General features: G+C 41.8%; 1 protein-coding gene across 1 annotated transcript in view; it reads left to right on the forward strand.

The window, feature by feature from the left end:
- IL17REL (interleukin 17 receptor E like) overlaps positions 1–16,151 on the forward strand; it is a 39,477-nt gene that overhangs the window by 1,992 nt on the left and 21,334 nt on the right. The gene's annotated exons all lie outside the window — the stretch shown is intronic.

Below are 16,151 nucleotides of genomic sequence, written 5' to 3' on the forward strand. Positions count from 1 at the left end.
TTGATGCAAATGGGCTGTACAGAACATTGCATTCATGTCACATGAAAAATAATTTATTTTTTTTACCCATCATATCATCATTTTACCACTTCAGGACATGAAACAGATTTTGATGCCTTTAATAAAATAAGGACAAGTAAAACGAGAGAAGAACTGAAACTACCCTGTATTCCTGGACTTTGCATCTGAAATGTTGTCAATTTCATTTTTAAATATGCAGACTTACCGTTGTAGAAATAGAACTTAAGGATCTAAGGGGGAACAGTACAGTGCTTATATTTACAAGCATCTCAGAGCACTCCTCTGCAAGAATGTCTCCCATTGTTCATATTTCTTGAACATATATTTTGAAGTATAGATTTCAGTATTAATTAATATTACTACATCATCTTATTATCTTATTATGATGATAACATGGGTTTAAAGATTTTTCTTCAAGACAAGTATGGCTGACATCTTCTTCCAATAGAGAAAGCCTTCCTTGGACAGGACAAACGGATTTGCAAAGAAGAAAGCTTCTTTCCATAAGCCCATGGTTCCTTGCTTAGCAGAAGAGAGTAATTGATGTAGGGGTGTTTGTCATGTAATGTGCATGGGATCTGGCATCGACTGTTCAGACTATAGGTCTTTTCTCATGAAGTTGTTCCCATGGTTTGTGGGCTTAGCTGTAATGGTTTTTCCCTGGGCTTCCTCACTGTGGCAGAGTCTGCACAGGTCATAAACAGTAAACCCCCTGTCCCTCGGGTGCTGTTTGCACAGCTGCTGCCTCCAAAGTGAGGCAGCGCCGTGCTTTTTCCAGGGGAATGGCATTTCTCTGCCTCGCTCAATCAGTGAGACATTTGGGAAACAGCGTTTCCCTCCTGGTGCTATGCAAACTACTTTTTGGTGCCTCCATCTTCCCCCAGACTTACCTTCTCTCCCTGCAGAGCTCCGCAGGGACGGGGAGGCTTGATCCCCGGGGGTCGGAGGGCAGCATGGGCATGCCTCCCTGTTCCTGAGGAGCTCCGCAGGGAAAGAAGGTAAGTCTGGGGGAAGAAGATGGAGGCGCCCCCTGCATGGAGGCACCTCCATGGGCAGCGGCCACTCTGGGGCCGCTCGCACTTCAGTGTGCAAATGGCCCTGGGCTCCACGGCCATCATCTATGCTGGTGGAATATTGACATAAGTAGTATTGATATCACATTTAAAGGGCTAAAAAAAGCTGCCAATCTTCAATCTTGAGATGGTTGAGGGGAGTGACCTGGAAGTGAGGGCAGGCAAGCTACACAAGCCACGCAGCAGCAGTGGGGCACCTCCTTGCATGTAAGTACGAGCAGACCCCACTGTAAAGGCACTGTGAGGTGAGGAGTTGCATAATGGGTCTTTCTGAGATTTTAAATCTGTTTCATTCCTCAATGTTTCCTCAAATTGCATCAATTGAGAAAACAGTAAAAATGATAACCAAATCATTGAAGGATTGTAAATGAAAAATGTCCTCATAGGAAAACTTGGAGAAAAAAATGCTGCAGTTGTGCTTCTGAATCACAGGGAAACCTCCATATGAAACAGGCCTAGAACAGGGGTAGGCAACCTTAGAATTATAAAATCTTAGAGTTGGGAGAGACCCCAAGGGCCATCAAGTTCAACCCTCTGCAATGAAGGAACACACAATGAAAGCCCTCCTGACAGATGGCCACTGAGCCTCTCTTTAAAAACCTCCAAGGAAGGAGACTCCACCACACTCCAAGGTAGTGCATTCCATTGTTAAACAGCCTTACTATCAGGAAGCTTTTCCTGATGTTTATGTGGAATCTCTTTTCCTTTACCATTACTCCTGGTCCTAGTCTCTGGAGCAGCAGAAAACAACTTTGTCCCTCACCAACATGACATCCCTTCAAATATCTAAACATTGCTATCATGTCACCTCTTAACCTTCTCTTCACCAAACTAAACATATCCAGCTCCCTAAGTCTCTCCTCATAGGGCATGGATTCCAGACCTTTTACCATTTTTGTTACCTGTCCAGCTTGTCAATATCCTTCTTGCCCAGAACTGTACACAATATTCCAAGTGAGGTCTAACCAATGCAGAATAGAGAGGTACAATTATATCCCTCAATCTAGACACTATAATCCTATATATACAGCCCAGAATTGCATTGGCTTTCTTGGCCGCCATATCACACTGCTGACTCATGTTCAGTTTGTGGTCTACTAAGACTCCCAGATCCCTTTCGCATGTAGTGTTGTCAAGCCATCCTATATTAGTGCATTTCATTTTTTTCTGCCTAACTGTAGTATCTTACATTTGCCTCTGTTGAAATTCATTTTGTTTGTTTTGGCCCAGCTGCCAGTGGTGGGATTCAAACATTTTAACAACAGGTGGTGGGATTCAAATAATGACTGTTGAAAAGTATTAAAATATTTTTAATATCACTTTTTATTTTAAGTATTAAAATATTAATACTTAATAAAATATTTTAAGTATTAAAAAGATATTTTAAATTTTAACAACAGGTTCTACAGAACCTTCAGAACCCCCTGAATCCCACCTCTGCCCAGAACCCCCTGAATCTCACCTCTGTCCATCTGTCCATGTCATTTTGAATTCTGACTCTGTCCTCCAGGGTATCAGCTACCCCTCCTAATTTGGTGTCATCTGCAAATTTGATTAACATGCCTTCTGTTCCATCATCCAAGTTGTTGATAAAAATATTGAATAGCACTGGGGCCGGGACAGAACCCTGTGGCACCACACTGGCCACTTCTTTCCAGGATGAAGGTGAACCATTAATGAGCACCCTTTAAGTTCAATCAGTCAACCAGTTAGAAACCCATCTAATAGTAGCATTGTCTAGTTCACATGTCACTAGTTTACTTGCGAGAATATTATGGGGCACCTTGTCAAAAAGCTTTACTAAAATTGAACAGCCGTACCCCAGAGCATTTTCTAGGCACACAGGACTAATTGTAAATTTTCCCCTCGCAAAATGTTTTTGTATGGCTAATGCTAGAACAGATCACAAAGCACCAACTGCATGCCTTTAGATAGCTGCTCTGACAGAATGGATTTGTATGCATAGTTTCCTGACAACTAAGACTGCAATGTTTAGCTTGCAAAAGTTCAAACAGCACATTGTTAAGAAAGAATTTTATGCTTAGCCTGCGCTCAAATTATTCTCTGTGCTGCATAGATCCATTTTTAGGTAGCCCATTTTAATTTGAAGCAGAAACTATGCTTTTTGCTCTGATTCTATAACAAACATGTGATTTAAAAATCAAATACCTGCAAAAACTGGCAAGAGCAGTCAGCATTTGAGGTGTTGCACTGAAGAAATTGGGTTAGTTCTGGGTGTTTTAAGGTTCATTACCTAAAGCTCTTCAGAAGTGAAACGAACAGGGGAATTCCCTGGTTTTAATTACATCCTTGTGTAACTCATGTAGCTTTGGATTTTTCCAAGAAACAATGGGTGTTTATTGTCATATTTTGAGCTACAGTAATTGGAAACAAAAGATTTTTCCTGTAGTCAAATGAGAAAAACGAAGAAATATGAACTATTTCATTTTTTCCCTCTTTTAGTTCAAGAATCTCAAAGATCAGAGGAGGAAACAGAAACTTCTAAACTGGAATTTCCCTGTCCCAAAAAACAGCCAACAAGCCAGGAGGGCGTTCTCTCCTTATCTGATGTGGCTGCAGCCTCTTAACCTTTGCTGTGGGTTCACCTTAGCAACCTATGGGTGATTTCTTGCAATGTAAACAACTAGGGAAGTGTGTGTGTGTGTGTGTGTGTGTGTGTGTGTGTGTGTGTGTGTGTGTGCGCGTGTGTGTGTGTGCGCATAGCTGCAGTGTTCAAATCTGCCACATAGTGATAAAGGTGTAGAACTCGAACATTTGAGATCTTACAAACAGACAAGGCATTGCTTAGAATTAACAGCTTTGCGAAAGATCTGGTTGCAGGCCTAGAATTAAGCATGCTAGGGATGCCAGCCTACAGGGGGACCTAGGGGATCCTCCAAAATTACAGATTACGAGAGATCAATTCCCCTGGAGAAAATGTCAGTTTCAAAGGGTGAACTGTATGACAGTGGTGAATTCCATATAGCAGAAATAAAATGTCTTTAGGATGTTTTAAAAACCATTTTGGGGAAGAAGTTCTCACACAGCTCTTTTTGACAAATTTCTTCAAAATGTTCTATTTCTCTCAACCTGGTTTTAAAAAATAACTAAACTAGCAATCTTTTTTCCCCAAACCTGAGTGAACAAAAGCAGGCAGGCAGGAAACACTTTATTTTTCCTGCCCAAATCTCTTACTTTCATTTTTGCTGCTCATGGCCACCATTTTGTGTGCTGCATCAGAGATTCTCTGAAGGTTCCCAATGGAAGTTTCCTCTGCTTGCAGCTCATGCACATGCAATTTCGATGTTAAAAGTAGATGAATAAAATCTGCTTTGCCTAGTGATCAAGGGCATAGGTAAGGAGGGGTTTCTCGGGTTCAACCCCCATTACATGTCCGAAGCTCCGCCCCCCGTTTGTGGGGGTTTTGTATTTTTTAGTGTTTTTTCAGTTTTTGGATTGCAGGGGGTGCAGTTTTTAGGCTAGCAGCGCCAAAATTCAGGGATTTGTTGGGGTGCCCCATCCCTCATTGTTTCCAATGGGAGCTAATAGGAGATAGGGCTACACATTTGAGGGTTCATAACTTTGGTCCCCATGAACAAAACTTCACCAAACCTGGGTCGTATCATCAGGAGAGTATCCTACTGATACCACCCAGGTTTTGTTAAGTTTGGTCTAGGAGGTCCAAAGCTATGAACTCCCAAAGAGGTGCCCCATCCCCCATTGTTTCCAATGGGAGCTAATAGAACAGTGATGGCGAACCTATGGCACGGGTGCCAGAGGTGGCACTCAGAGCCCTTTCTGTGGGCACACGTGCACAGAGTTCATCATGTGGGGGGGGGGCGGAAAATCACCTCCCCACACACACACACACACACACACACACACACACACACACACACACACACACACACACACACACACACACATATCTAGGCTAGCTTGGGCATGATCCTTTACCTGGGAGTAAGCTCGGTTGCTGGCAATGGGGCTTGCTTCTGAGTAAACCCTCCTAGGGTCGTGATTCATGCATTTCACGGTTGCTTCACCAAGCTTACTCCCGAGTAACGTGTGTCTCGGAGCCAACCATTTTTTCTAAACTAAAACCTCAGTATTCAGGTTAAATTGCCATGTTGGCACTTCGTGATAAATAAGTGGGTTTTGGGTTGCAATTTGGGCACTCAGTCTCAAAAAGGTTCGCCATCACTGTAATAGAAGATGGGGGCTACACCTTTGAGGGTCCATAACTTTGGACCCCCTGCACCAAAGTTCACCAAACCTGGGTGGTATCATTAGGAGGGCCTCCTAAAGATACCCTGAAATTTTGGTGCTGCTAGCTTAACAATTGCACCCCTGATAGCAGGCACCCCCCAAATTTCCCCAGATTCTCCTTTTAAATCCACCCCCTTCGGCATGGACTTAAAAGGAGAATCTGAGGTCCCCAGTTTAAACATTGAAAGTGATGCTGTTTCAGGGTAGGGATAATCCACCCCCAAACAGCATCACTTTCAATGTTGTTTTAACTGGGGACCCCAGATTCTCCCTTTAAGGTGGATTTAAAAGGATAATCTGGGCTCCCTAGTTTAAGCACCATTGAAAATGATGCTGTTTGGGGGTGGATTCCAGCATCAAAGCAGCCGCCCATGGGGGGGGGGGGTTTCCGCAAAACTCAGATTTTGCACCAGGCTCCATTTTACCTAGCTATGCCTCTGTCTGAAGGGGAGGGCAGAAGGGACTGCTGGCTGGTGGCTGGCAGCCCAGCCTGTGGGGGGGTGGGGCAGAGGAGTCTGCCATCCCTGGCCTCGGAGAGCTGCTTTTATAAGCACTGGGGTCAGGGGCAGGGCTTGGGTAGGTGTGGTCACACCCCCAGGGGCGGGTGGGGACATGTCCCAACCCCACGAACCCCCCCTAAAAATCTATACATACGTCCCTGCTAGTGATCCTGCACATGTGTTATTTTTCCTCTTTTTTGTTTTGAGGGGGATGTCTGTGAAGCTATGGCGATGCAATTAGAGAAGCTGCAATATGCACATATCTGTATCATCATAGCTACACAGACATCCCTCTCAAAAAATAGAGGAAAAACGACACATGAGTGGAATCACAAGTTCAAGCCCCTGGCATTAGATCAGATTTATTTATCATTGTGAAAAGGGTGACGAACACAGGTTCCCGTCAGTCTGGGTCTATTTTTAAGATTTCCTACATTAATAAATCAGGGCCTGACAAGGAAAAAAGGCAGCTCCTACAAGGAACATGTTGATTTTTTTTGATATGTGGAGATATCTCTACTGTTAAACAGACATGGCAGTATTCAATTGAAAAAACTGGCTTGTATCTTTAGGAACCGAAAACACAATAACACCCAGCAAATGGAGAACAGACAAAGTGAGCAAACTCTTTTTAAAAACAATTTCACACACACACTCATGTTTAATCTTTGGATTGTTGCTTTAGTCCAGATGTTTGGTTCATAATCTCTCCTTTTAGGAAAAAATGCAGTTAAGACACAGGAAGATAAACTGTTTGTAATAAGCTTTCCATATCCACGTTTGGAAGTAGATGAGCTCTTTGGTGTATTTATTTATTCCAATATTTATACCCTGGTTTTCTCCCTAATGGGAGACCCAAAGCAGCTTACAAAATCCTCCTCCCTTTCTTCTTTTTAATCCTGTGTTACAGGGCAGGCTGAGAGAGAAACTGAAATAGGTGTCAAGTCCTATGCCAGAATTGCATCTAAAACCACTTTTGCAAATTTACAAATCTATTCTCACAACCACTCTTGGAAAAATGGCTTCTAAGTCACCATAGGGGTTTTCAGACAAGTGGTTCAAATTTATGATGGTTTGAATGTCTACCAGATCCTCATATTTATCTTTATTGTAGTGTAAGATCATGAAGTATTCTGTTTTTTCCCCTTAGTTATTCATTGGATTATAGATCTTTCAGAGAAACTCCTAGCATAGATCCAAGAAGTTGCTATAAATCACCAATGCAAGTCACCCTTTCAAGTCCTCAGGGCAAGGTCAATCCTGCATCAGGATATTCCGCTTCCCTCCAGCATTAGGATGCCTCCCCCAAAACACAAATTGTCCTTCCCAGCTGTAAAAAAAATGCACCCATGTTCTCTGCTTCTTTCCCATACTTAGGGTGCCATAGCATGTGACACTGCTCCTTATACACCAGCAAACCAACTTTCTATATCATCATGCTCTGCCTTCCTTATGAATCTGCAGAGCTGCAGGTGATCAAACAGCTTATCAATGGGAGACCAGATCGGCAGCAGGGGCCATGGCTCAACATATGGACGGTCCCAGGTTCAATCACTGACATCTCCAGTTAAAAGGGTGAGGAAGTAGGTGATGTCAAAGACCTTTGTCTGAAATTCTGGAAAGCCATGGCAAGTCAGAATAGATAATATTTACCTTGATGGATCAATAGCCTGATTAAACATAGAGCAGTTTCATGTGCACATGAGTAACTGCACAGTGAGAATGAAAGAGCTTTGGCTTAACTCTGAGATGATTAAGTATCCAAGGCCATTCCTCTTTCTCTAACAGCCCGCATATGAACCTGCTTCCCCCAAATGCATGTGAAGGCTTGATCCAAAGTAGATTTTCTCAACAATAATCACTACAATGATACTGCTACATCATGGAAAGAATCAAATTACACATTACCTTAAACTTTCCTGGCAACGTGTGGTTAAAATAAACACATGACACAGCATTTCCCAACTAGTGGGCTAGCAGAAGCTTTCTGAGAGCAAAAGATATCACATCATGAACTTGTTTTTCTTGAATATTAGTGTGATGTTTAAGGTAAACTATAGGATGACACTTTAAGTCAACTCATTGGTCCATCTGTGACAGACAACAGACCTCCAAGGTCAAGATATTTCACAGACCCTGTTCAAGGATTCCCTTCTAAGCTAGGGAATCCATACAGCTAACCTGAAATGTGCTTTCTCACAGAACCTGGGGCCCTAAACTGTAAGTAATACAATAATGTGAGTAATACAATACACGTAAGTAATACACATGAGTAATACAATAACACAGCCAAGATCTCCAGATCTCCCACATTTCAGCCAAAGGAATGTTCAGCCTCTGACAGGACATAACGGGCACTCTGACTGAAAGCAGAATATGAGCCTGCCTTTTGTCAAAAGTCTTCATATAAGAAGATGGGACGAGATAACATGAGTAGACCACATAGTCTGGGGTTCTATATTCACACACTGAGGGACCATTTGCCTTGAGGACTAACCATGGCATAGGATTCTCATTTTATTTATTTATTTATTTATTTATTTATTTATTTATTTATTTATTTATTTATTTATTTATTTGTTTGTTTGTTTGTTTGTTTGTTTATTTATTTATTTATTCGATTTGATAAACCACCCTACCCCCAGAGGGCTCAGGGCGGTGTACAACAAATAGGAATACAATAAAACAAATCGAATAGCCCCAATTAAAATATACAAAACCTTAAAACTATAAAACTATAGCAGCAGCAGTAGCCTTCAATAAATAAATAATTAATAGTAGTAGAAGACGTCCTTTTAATACAGTAGATCAACAAACCCTGGGAGGGGAGGGGGTTGGCAGATGGTCCAATTGATAGCCAGTGCGCAGGACAACACGATGAACCGTTGTGTAGTTGAGATCTGATACCTTTTTAATTAATGCTAGATGATCCAATTAATTGTTAATCCAATTAGTCTATTAATATTGGAAGCTGTTTTCCAGTTTAACAATGTGTATACCATAACTAGCTACTACTAATACTAGGAAAACCATAGTTTATAATTTGCACATAATATAGAAATAATGCCATGCTTACTTATATAATTCTACTCATATCCACATGATATAGATATATCAAATGTAGACCTTACAAAACAATTAATGATTTCTACTGAAGCTGTATTTCCATAGATGTGGGAGGTAACTTAGTTCAACAGAAGATCACCTTTGGGCTAGAAGGTCCTTTGGTTCCTACTTGATATCTTTGTGAACTGGGGCTGGGGAAAGTCCCTCTGCAGACATGGAGAATATCAGAATAAACAAAACTAGACTAGAAAAGATCCTTGTTTGTCAGATCTATGGGATATATAGACATTTGATGAAAAAAAAAAAATGGGAAGAGAAGAAAAGGTCCTTGGATTTGTGCACAGCCTGAACTACCCACTCAGTGGACATCACTTTCCACTCAAAGAAAGAACATGGCACATGTGATTGTAAAGATCCTGCCCAGTTTTCTATACTTATGGTTCTCTTAGAAATACTTCTTACATGCCATTCTACTCCCGACCTGCATGTTCATAGGATTTCCTTGGGTGCTTACCAGCATCTGTGGCTGCCTTCCCTCAATTAATCACATGTTGAAGAATCTATCTACTAAAGTTTTGTAGATGAGGGATCTCTCAAATTTATGTCCCTTCACTGTCAGTCCTAGGGCCTGAAATCTTGCCACGTAGTCCTTACCACAGGCCAGAGTATCCTTCATGGCCTCTAGTGGATGACTGTATACCAGAGGTGATGCTAACTTTCAGAACCAGGTTAACACAAGTCAAATCAACTGAAGTTCAGTCACAGCTTACGTTTATGAAAGATCTCCATTGATGTAATCCTTTGCTGACAGATGGCTTTCGTTTTCTTTCTCTCAATGCGAGTGCATTTACTGCTGGTTTAAAATTCCTTATTTCCTTCGCGGCATAATCAGTTTGCTGCTAGAAAAGAACCAGCCACCTGCAGGCAGCAAGTTTATCTATTTTGATAGACAGTTTCTATTATATTTCATAGTTTAAAACACATGATATTTTTGTACTGTATATATTTAGTTCTTCATTTTGCTTGTTCTTCCTTTATCTTAGGCTACATCTACACCTTACTGGGTATGACTTACTATCATAGCATTACGACAACCCATTCTCCACCGTTGTCTCTAGCGTTACAGAAAAATCCCATTGTAAATGACGTAATAAGTGACGTGCGAAACCATCATCTTGCGGTCGGCCTTAGAGCTAAAGTAAACCAAAATGGAGATCAGATTCAGAGGGCCTTCGTCAGTCTGTCTTAGGAGAAATATAGAAAAAGAATCCTCTATCACCTGAGGTCAATATGTATACAGGTGACACGGTATTATAATAATATAACTATAATTGCTTCGCTCTACGGGTGTATAGTCTGATTAGGAAGTTAAAACTGGTCAAAATGCAGCTCTTTGAGTCTGCTTACAGGTAATGCCATCTGGGATCATATCCAGCCTGTACTCGCCAAACGCAGCCAGTAGAGTTCGAATCATTTTCCAAGGTGTTGGTGTTGACCGCGCTAAAAGGCTATACAGCGGCCTGGGACCGGTATCTTGGGGTTGCTATCACCCCACATGTCTGACCGACTCTTAGTTCAGCAGAGGCCAAACACTTCAGTCCCTGGCCCCTCGGTAATCTGGCACAGCCTCCACGCGGGCCAGGGCCTTTGGCCCTGGCTGGCACAATGAGCAGCTCTACCACCAGCTGTCAGACCTCGCGGGACCTGACAGAAATTCCGCCAGGGCCTGTAAAGGTGGGCTGTTCTGCGCAGGCCTTTGGAGGTACCAGCGTTGTGGTGCCCCTCCCAGCAGCGTTACATCTTCGCCTATCATCTTCCAGGATTTACTGCTGCACTTCCCCTCCCGGTAAGAGGGTTTGAAATTGGGACTGCGGATGCCATCTTATAAATTAATTTATCTATTATAGTCAGTTTCTATTTTACCGCTGCTTTTAAAAGTTTTAGTTGTTTTTAACTGTACATGATGGTCATTATGTTGTGCACCGCCCAGAGCCCCTAGGGGATGGGGCGGTCTAGAAATCTGAAAATAAATAAATAAATAAATAAATAATGGGGTCAAAAGGCCTGGACAAAATGAAAGAAGATGCATAAAGGAAAGCCTGCATCAGCAGGATATATATATATATATATACTAGCAGGAGGCCTGACATTGCTGCGTATGATTATTCCATTCTCATCACTGATCCGCATGCCACACGAATGTCCATACAGGTCCAGATTGTCCTGCAGCATAATGCAGGAATTAGTCAAATGGAATTTTGACCTCATGTAAATTTTCCCACCTTCGTTCCATTCACATTGTTATATGGTGAATTATCTTTGTTTTTTAAATTATAAATGCCAACCCTTTCCATTCCACGACAGAACTGTCCAGAGTCGCGAGATCATGCCCATAGGGCTGGATTGTGCTGGTCACAAACTTGGGTAAGGCAGAACGCTAGGGCAAGAAGGCTATCCCAGTCCAGGCAACTTAGAGGCAAGTGATGCGCTCAGATTAGAGACCAGCTCTCTGGGTTGCAAGGGCCATGTGCCAAAGGAAGCTGAGCCAGTAGTATTTGGTTCGCCCCCACCTTACAGATTTTCTTAGAAGAAAAAGGCCGACTCCAGCTTGCTTTTTTGGTAAAAGAGAGCTGTAGGTGAATATGGGTGAGGAAGTGGGTGAAGTGGTGGTTGGATGTAGGGGAGGGCAAGGTAGGGTGTGCTTGAGGGATCAGCTGGATGTGGGTGAAGATATGTGTGTTATGTGGTGGCAGTGGGTAGGGCTGAGTGAGTGAATTTTACCTGCGTGTGAGGGGAGGGGGACCCCACCTGGTGTCTCACCTGTAATAGAAGTGTATGTGTTTCACTTCCAGTACGTATTACCTAACAATTATTACCTATTTACTGTTTTCACTGCTCATCTACACCTTGATCTGCGAGAACATTCCTGAAACCCACTCAGGCCACAGACATGCTGCACGAACACTCTAAGGGTGACAGATAAACAGAGGCAGCTTCATGGCCTGGTGCGCCAGGAAAAAGACATTTTACCTAGCTCAGGTATGGACTTTCGGCGATTTGAAGGTCTGATTACCTGCCCGCAACAGGGAGGAACATCATGTGAAAATTTGGGGGCGATCCGTCCAGCCGTTTTGGCGTTAGGGAGTGACTAACAAAGTCACTGTTAGCTTTTTATATATTTAGATTATGTGCCATTAAGTTGCACCTGACTTATCATGGCTGAAAGCAAGGTACTTTCAAAGGGATATGTACATGTTCCTTTTGCATTTTGTTTTCTTTTGCTGCAAAACGTAGGTGTGCCAGTTTCTCCAGGGGAACTAATCTCTGTCATCTGGAGAGCCATTATAATTCCAGGAGCTCTCCACCCCCCACTTGAGGATTGGCAACATTGCCCAAAATGTGCCTAGCTAGCAACCTGACCTGGAGTTCTCTTGGAATAACAACAAATCTCTACACTGCAGAGGTAGGTTCCCCTGGAGGAAATTGCAGCTTTGGAGGGTTGGCCCTAAATATTTACATTTATTACTGGGAGGACTGAAGAATAAACTTATTTTTGTATGTATGCAGTCACTATTTGACAGTACAGCTTTCTTTTTAGTGAGCCTTTCTGGAGTAATGATTAGAGGTTGGGTTAGGGAGACCAAGATGGCAATTCCTACTTGCCATAAAGCTTACAGAATACCCCGAGCTAGTCATTCATAGCTAAACTTATGTTGTTGTGAAGGTCAAATGAGAGTGCTTTCCTGAACTTTTGAACTCCTTGAGATGAAAATATGAGACACACCATGCCACATCCCGACAGTCAATCAATTAATATTTTATTTCGGTCAAAGACCAGAAAATATCAGATATAAAATATAAAATCCAGATAGTACATTTCCAGACCAGATACAAAATAAAATTGAGGTAACCAGTTTCCAAAGACTGTTTGTCCAAACCATAATATAAGTTCAAGTTAGAAACTGGAATGTTTGAATAAAAGATAAAATCTATTGATCCAAAGTTCCCTATTTTTATTGCCCCTACTTGTCCACGCTTTCCCACTTCCCACACCAAGCACTGCGTTTTACCCACCTCTCTGGTTGCTCTTCGGATTGGCATCACCTACAATAGTGCTAATAGCACAATCCTCAGGGCCAAGAAAAATTGATGTTGGAAGAGAGAGTCAAAACAGTTTTGCCCTCGGGTGCTGTAGTAGTTTTTCAGACTGTATAGCCATGTTCTAACAACATTCTCTCCTGACGTTTTTTTTTGCCTGCATCTGTGAAACAGCATCTGTGGCACATCAGAGGATTGTCTGAAGATGCCAGCCACAGAATTAAAAGTAGCGTCCAGGAGAGAATGCTGCCTGAAAAACATCCCCTTACAGCCCGGAAGCTCCACAACACCCAAAAGATGATGGCCGTGAAAGCCTTCGACAGTTTTGCCCTCATTTCTTTGTGAGTGGGGCATCGTAAAAAAATATGTGTCAGGGTCTCTATTTCCCCCATATCCTACATCCCAGTAATGGTAATTCTAAGGTGAGCAGCTCCCAACCTTTTTTCGCTTGTATGGACACCGTGCAGGATTCCTACTGACACTGGGGGGTGGTTGGCCCAATGATAAAATGGCTGCCCCAGGAGATAGAGCCAATCACAGAAGCACAGGAGAGAAGAGAGTATCTGAAAAAAAAACCCCACTTAGAGGAGTGAGAGAATAAAACCAATACTGTGGTGACAGTTACCACTGAAACATTTTTTTTAAAAAAAATCTGTATAGCTGATCAGATCTCCAGTTACCAATATGATGCCCTACTGGACAAAAGCCCCACCTGGTCCCTCTCACTTTCTAAAAAAAACTTTTTGGGTGCAAGGACAAGTGATGGCAGGCTATATGAGTGCCAAGCTAGGAACCTCTGTTCTACAGGCTTTATTAATGTATCAGTCATTATTACTAGGTATATTTGTGTTTTAGTACAAATGATGAGGAAAAATACTTTTTGTGATTCATGTTTAGGCAAGGGCTCCTTTTGAATGCAGGACAGTAGTTCGCAGCAATGATTTCCCAGATGCAATGTTCCCGAGCCATTATTTTCTTTTTGCATAGCAACCTTTAAAAAACAAAACTGCTCTACCAAAAAAGAATTTACAATAAAAAGGACTCTGGTTGTATAAATCAAAATTCTTGATGGAAGAACAGTGCTCTTTCCCTGCACTGTAGCTAGAGAAATTGCTGACTTTTCTTAGCCCACCCATTCAAGTCAAAGTCTCTAATCCTGCACATCAAAATCCTGCACATCAAAAGATTTTCAGGGAAATCCTATGCAGAGTAACTCCAGTCTAAAGTTCCAATTAAATTAAATTAAATTAAATTAAATTAAATTAAATTAAATTAAAGGCTTTGACCAGAAAACACTGCATAGGATCACACTGTTAAGTAGCCTGCACAGGGTTGTGTCCAAGTGCGTTCACTTTTGCTGAGCAAAACCAAGAGTCAGTATAGTCTGATAAATGAATCCTCTAGTCTGATCAAAGGAAGTATTTGGAAGGAGAAAAGAACAAATGTTGCCTGAGGGACAGGAGAATATATCAGCTTCATAATTTTGAAATGTATTCAGGATTCTACTGGTTTGGTACCAACTAAATAAGCTTTGTTTGAGTTTTGTATCAATACTGAAATTTACTTACCAAACTGTATTGGAAAACTGAATTTTCTTCAAGAAAGCCCTAACCTTGCCATTTGCCCCAGAACATCCTGTTTTTCCTCCTGATTCCCATGTGTAAACAATCTACTTAAAACAGTCACTGTATGGAAACACAGCACCATGCTCCATTCCAGGTGGTAGCCTGTGGTTTTTCAGGGGTTACTCCCACTTTGTTGAAGGGTATTCCCAAGGAGAAGAGGGGGTGTCATCCTTGGAAACGTCCAAAAGGTGGTATAGGGCTATTTTATTCACCAGAGCTGGTAGGCATTTTATTGTTTTTTTTAAATGCTTATTAGGATTTATTATGTTGGGTAGAATTTATGTTTTTACTGTTTCATATTTTGGTTATATATTGTAAGCTGTCTTGAGTCAAGGTGGAAAGGATTAATGTTTTAATTAACAATCAATAAGGCCTATTTTATTTGTGTATTTTTAATTTAAAATATTTATATACTTCTTTTCCTCATGGCCCAAGATGGCTTACAAATTTAAATCTAAAATACTGCTCCAAGAACTCCAAGAATAGTGCTCACAAAAGATCCATGCAGGTTACTCTCCATTAAAAGCCCCAGTAAATTAAAAAGCCTTTCAGCACTATGGAGACAATGCCCCCTTCACATCTTTATGGAGTCCTTTCCACAGAGTGGGAGCTACCATGGAAAAAGATGGGCTCTGCTTGAGGCAAGGTAGACTACCTTAAACGGGGAACCACCAATACGCAGCCTGAGGAGTGCAGTTGGAGTAGTGGCCATCTCATGATACATGAGTATAGAGCTGAAAATGCGGCATAGGCTACGGCTAGTGCAGACAAGCAAAGGCCAGAGAGGAACTGGATTTACTGGGCTGAACACTTGAAGTTGCCTGGTACTATGTCAGATGATCAGTCTATCAAGGCCAGTATTGTCTTGTTTGACTGGCACTGTCTGTCTAGAGGCTCAATGGAACTACTGTTACATCCTTCCTGGAGGAAATGAACTAGGATCCTCTACTGAACCATGCCCTCCCCCCGCTTGTAATGTAATTTTCATGCTATTCAGTATCAGATCAACTCATGATGTATCCCTGAATTAATCTTAGCTGAATGTGTGAACTGCCTGTTGGAAAGTATTGTGTTAGAAGTGAGGCAAAATGATATGAAATTTGTGGATTGGATCCCACAGATCTGTTCTACTAGTGGATCTGTTTTCCGTGATGTAAAAAACTAACTCTTGATGGAAATACTGTTTTCACTGGATGACAACAGTCCACTAGCAAAATGGATCTTCTGGATCCAACTCTCTGTCCTGTGCTAGAATGGAAGCTCAAGATCACCACCAACCCAAGGAGGTCCTGAAAGGAGACCATATCTAGAAAGTCTGTGGGATTCACATTTGAGTAAATATGTAGAGACATAGATTATATTAGGTGCATTGGTCTGTGGAGATGATAAGATGGGATGTGAGAAGCTTGCTCAATTTCAGTTTGTGCTTTGCATTTGATGTATATGATACCACCTGGGATCCCTCTGATTTTATCATCTCTATAGTGAATGCTTCATGG

Source organism: Sphaerodactylus townsendi, linkage group LG06 (assembly GCF_021028975.2).
Source record: "Sphaerodactylus townsendi isolate TG3544 linkage group LG06, MPM_Stown_v2.3, whole genome shotgun sequence".
NCBI lineage: Eukaryota > Metazoa > Chordata > Lepidosauria > Squamata > Sphaerodactylidae > Sphaerodactylus > Sphaerodactylus townsendi.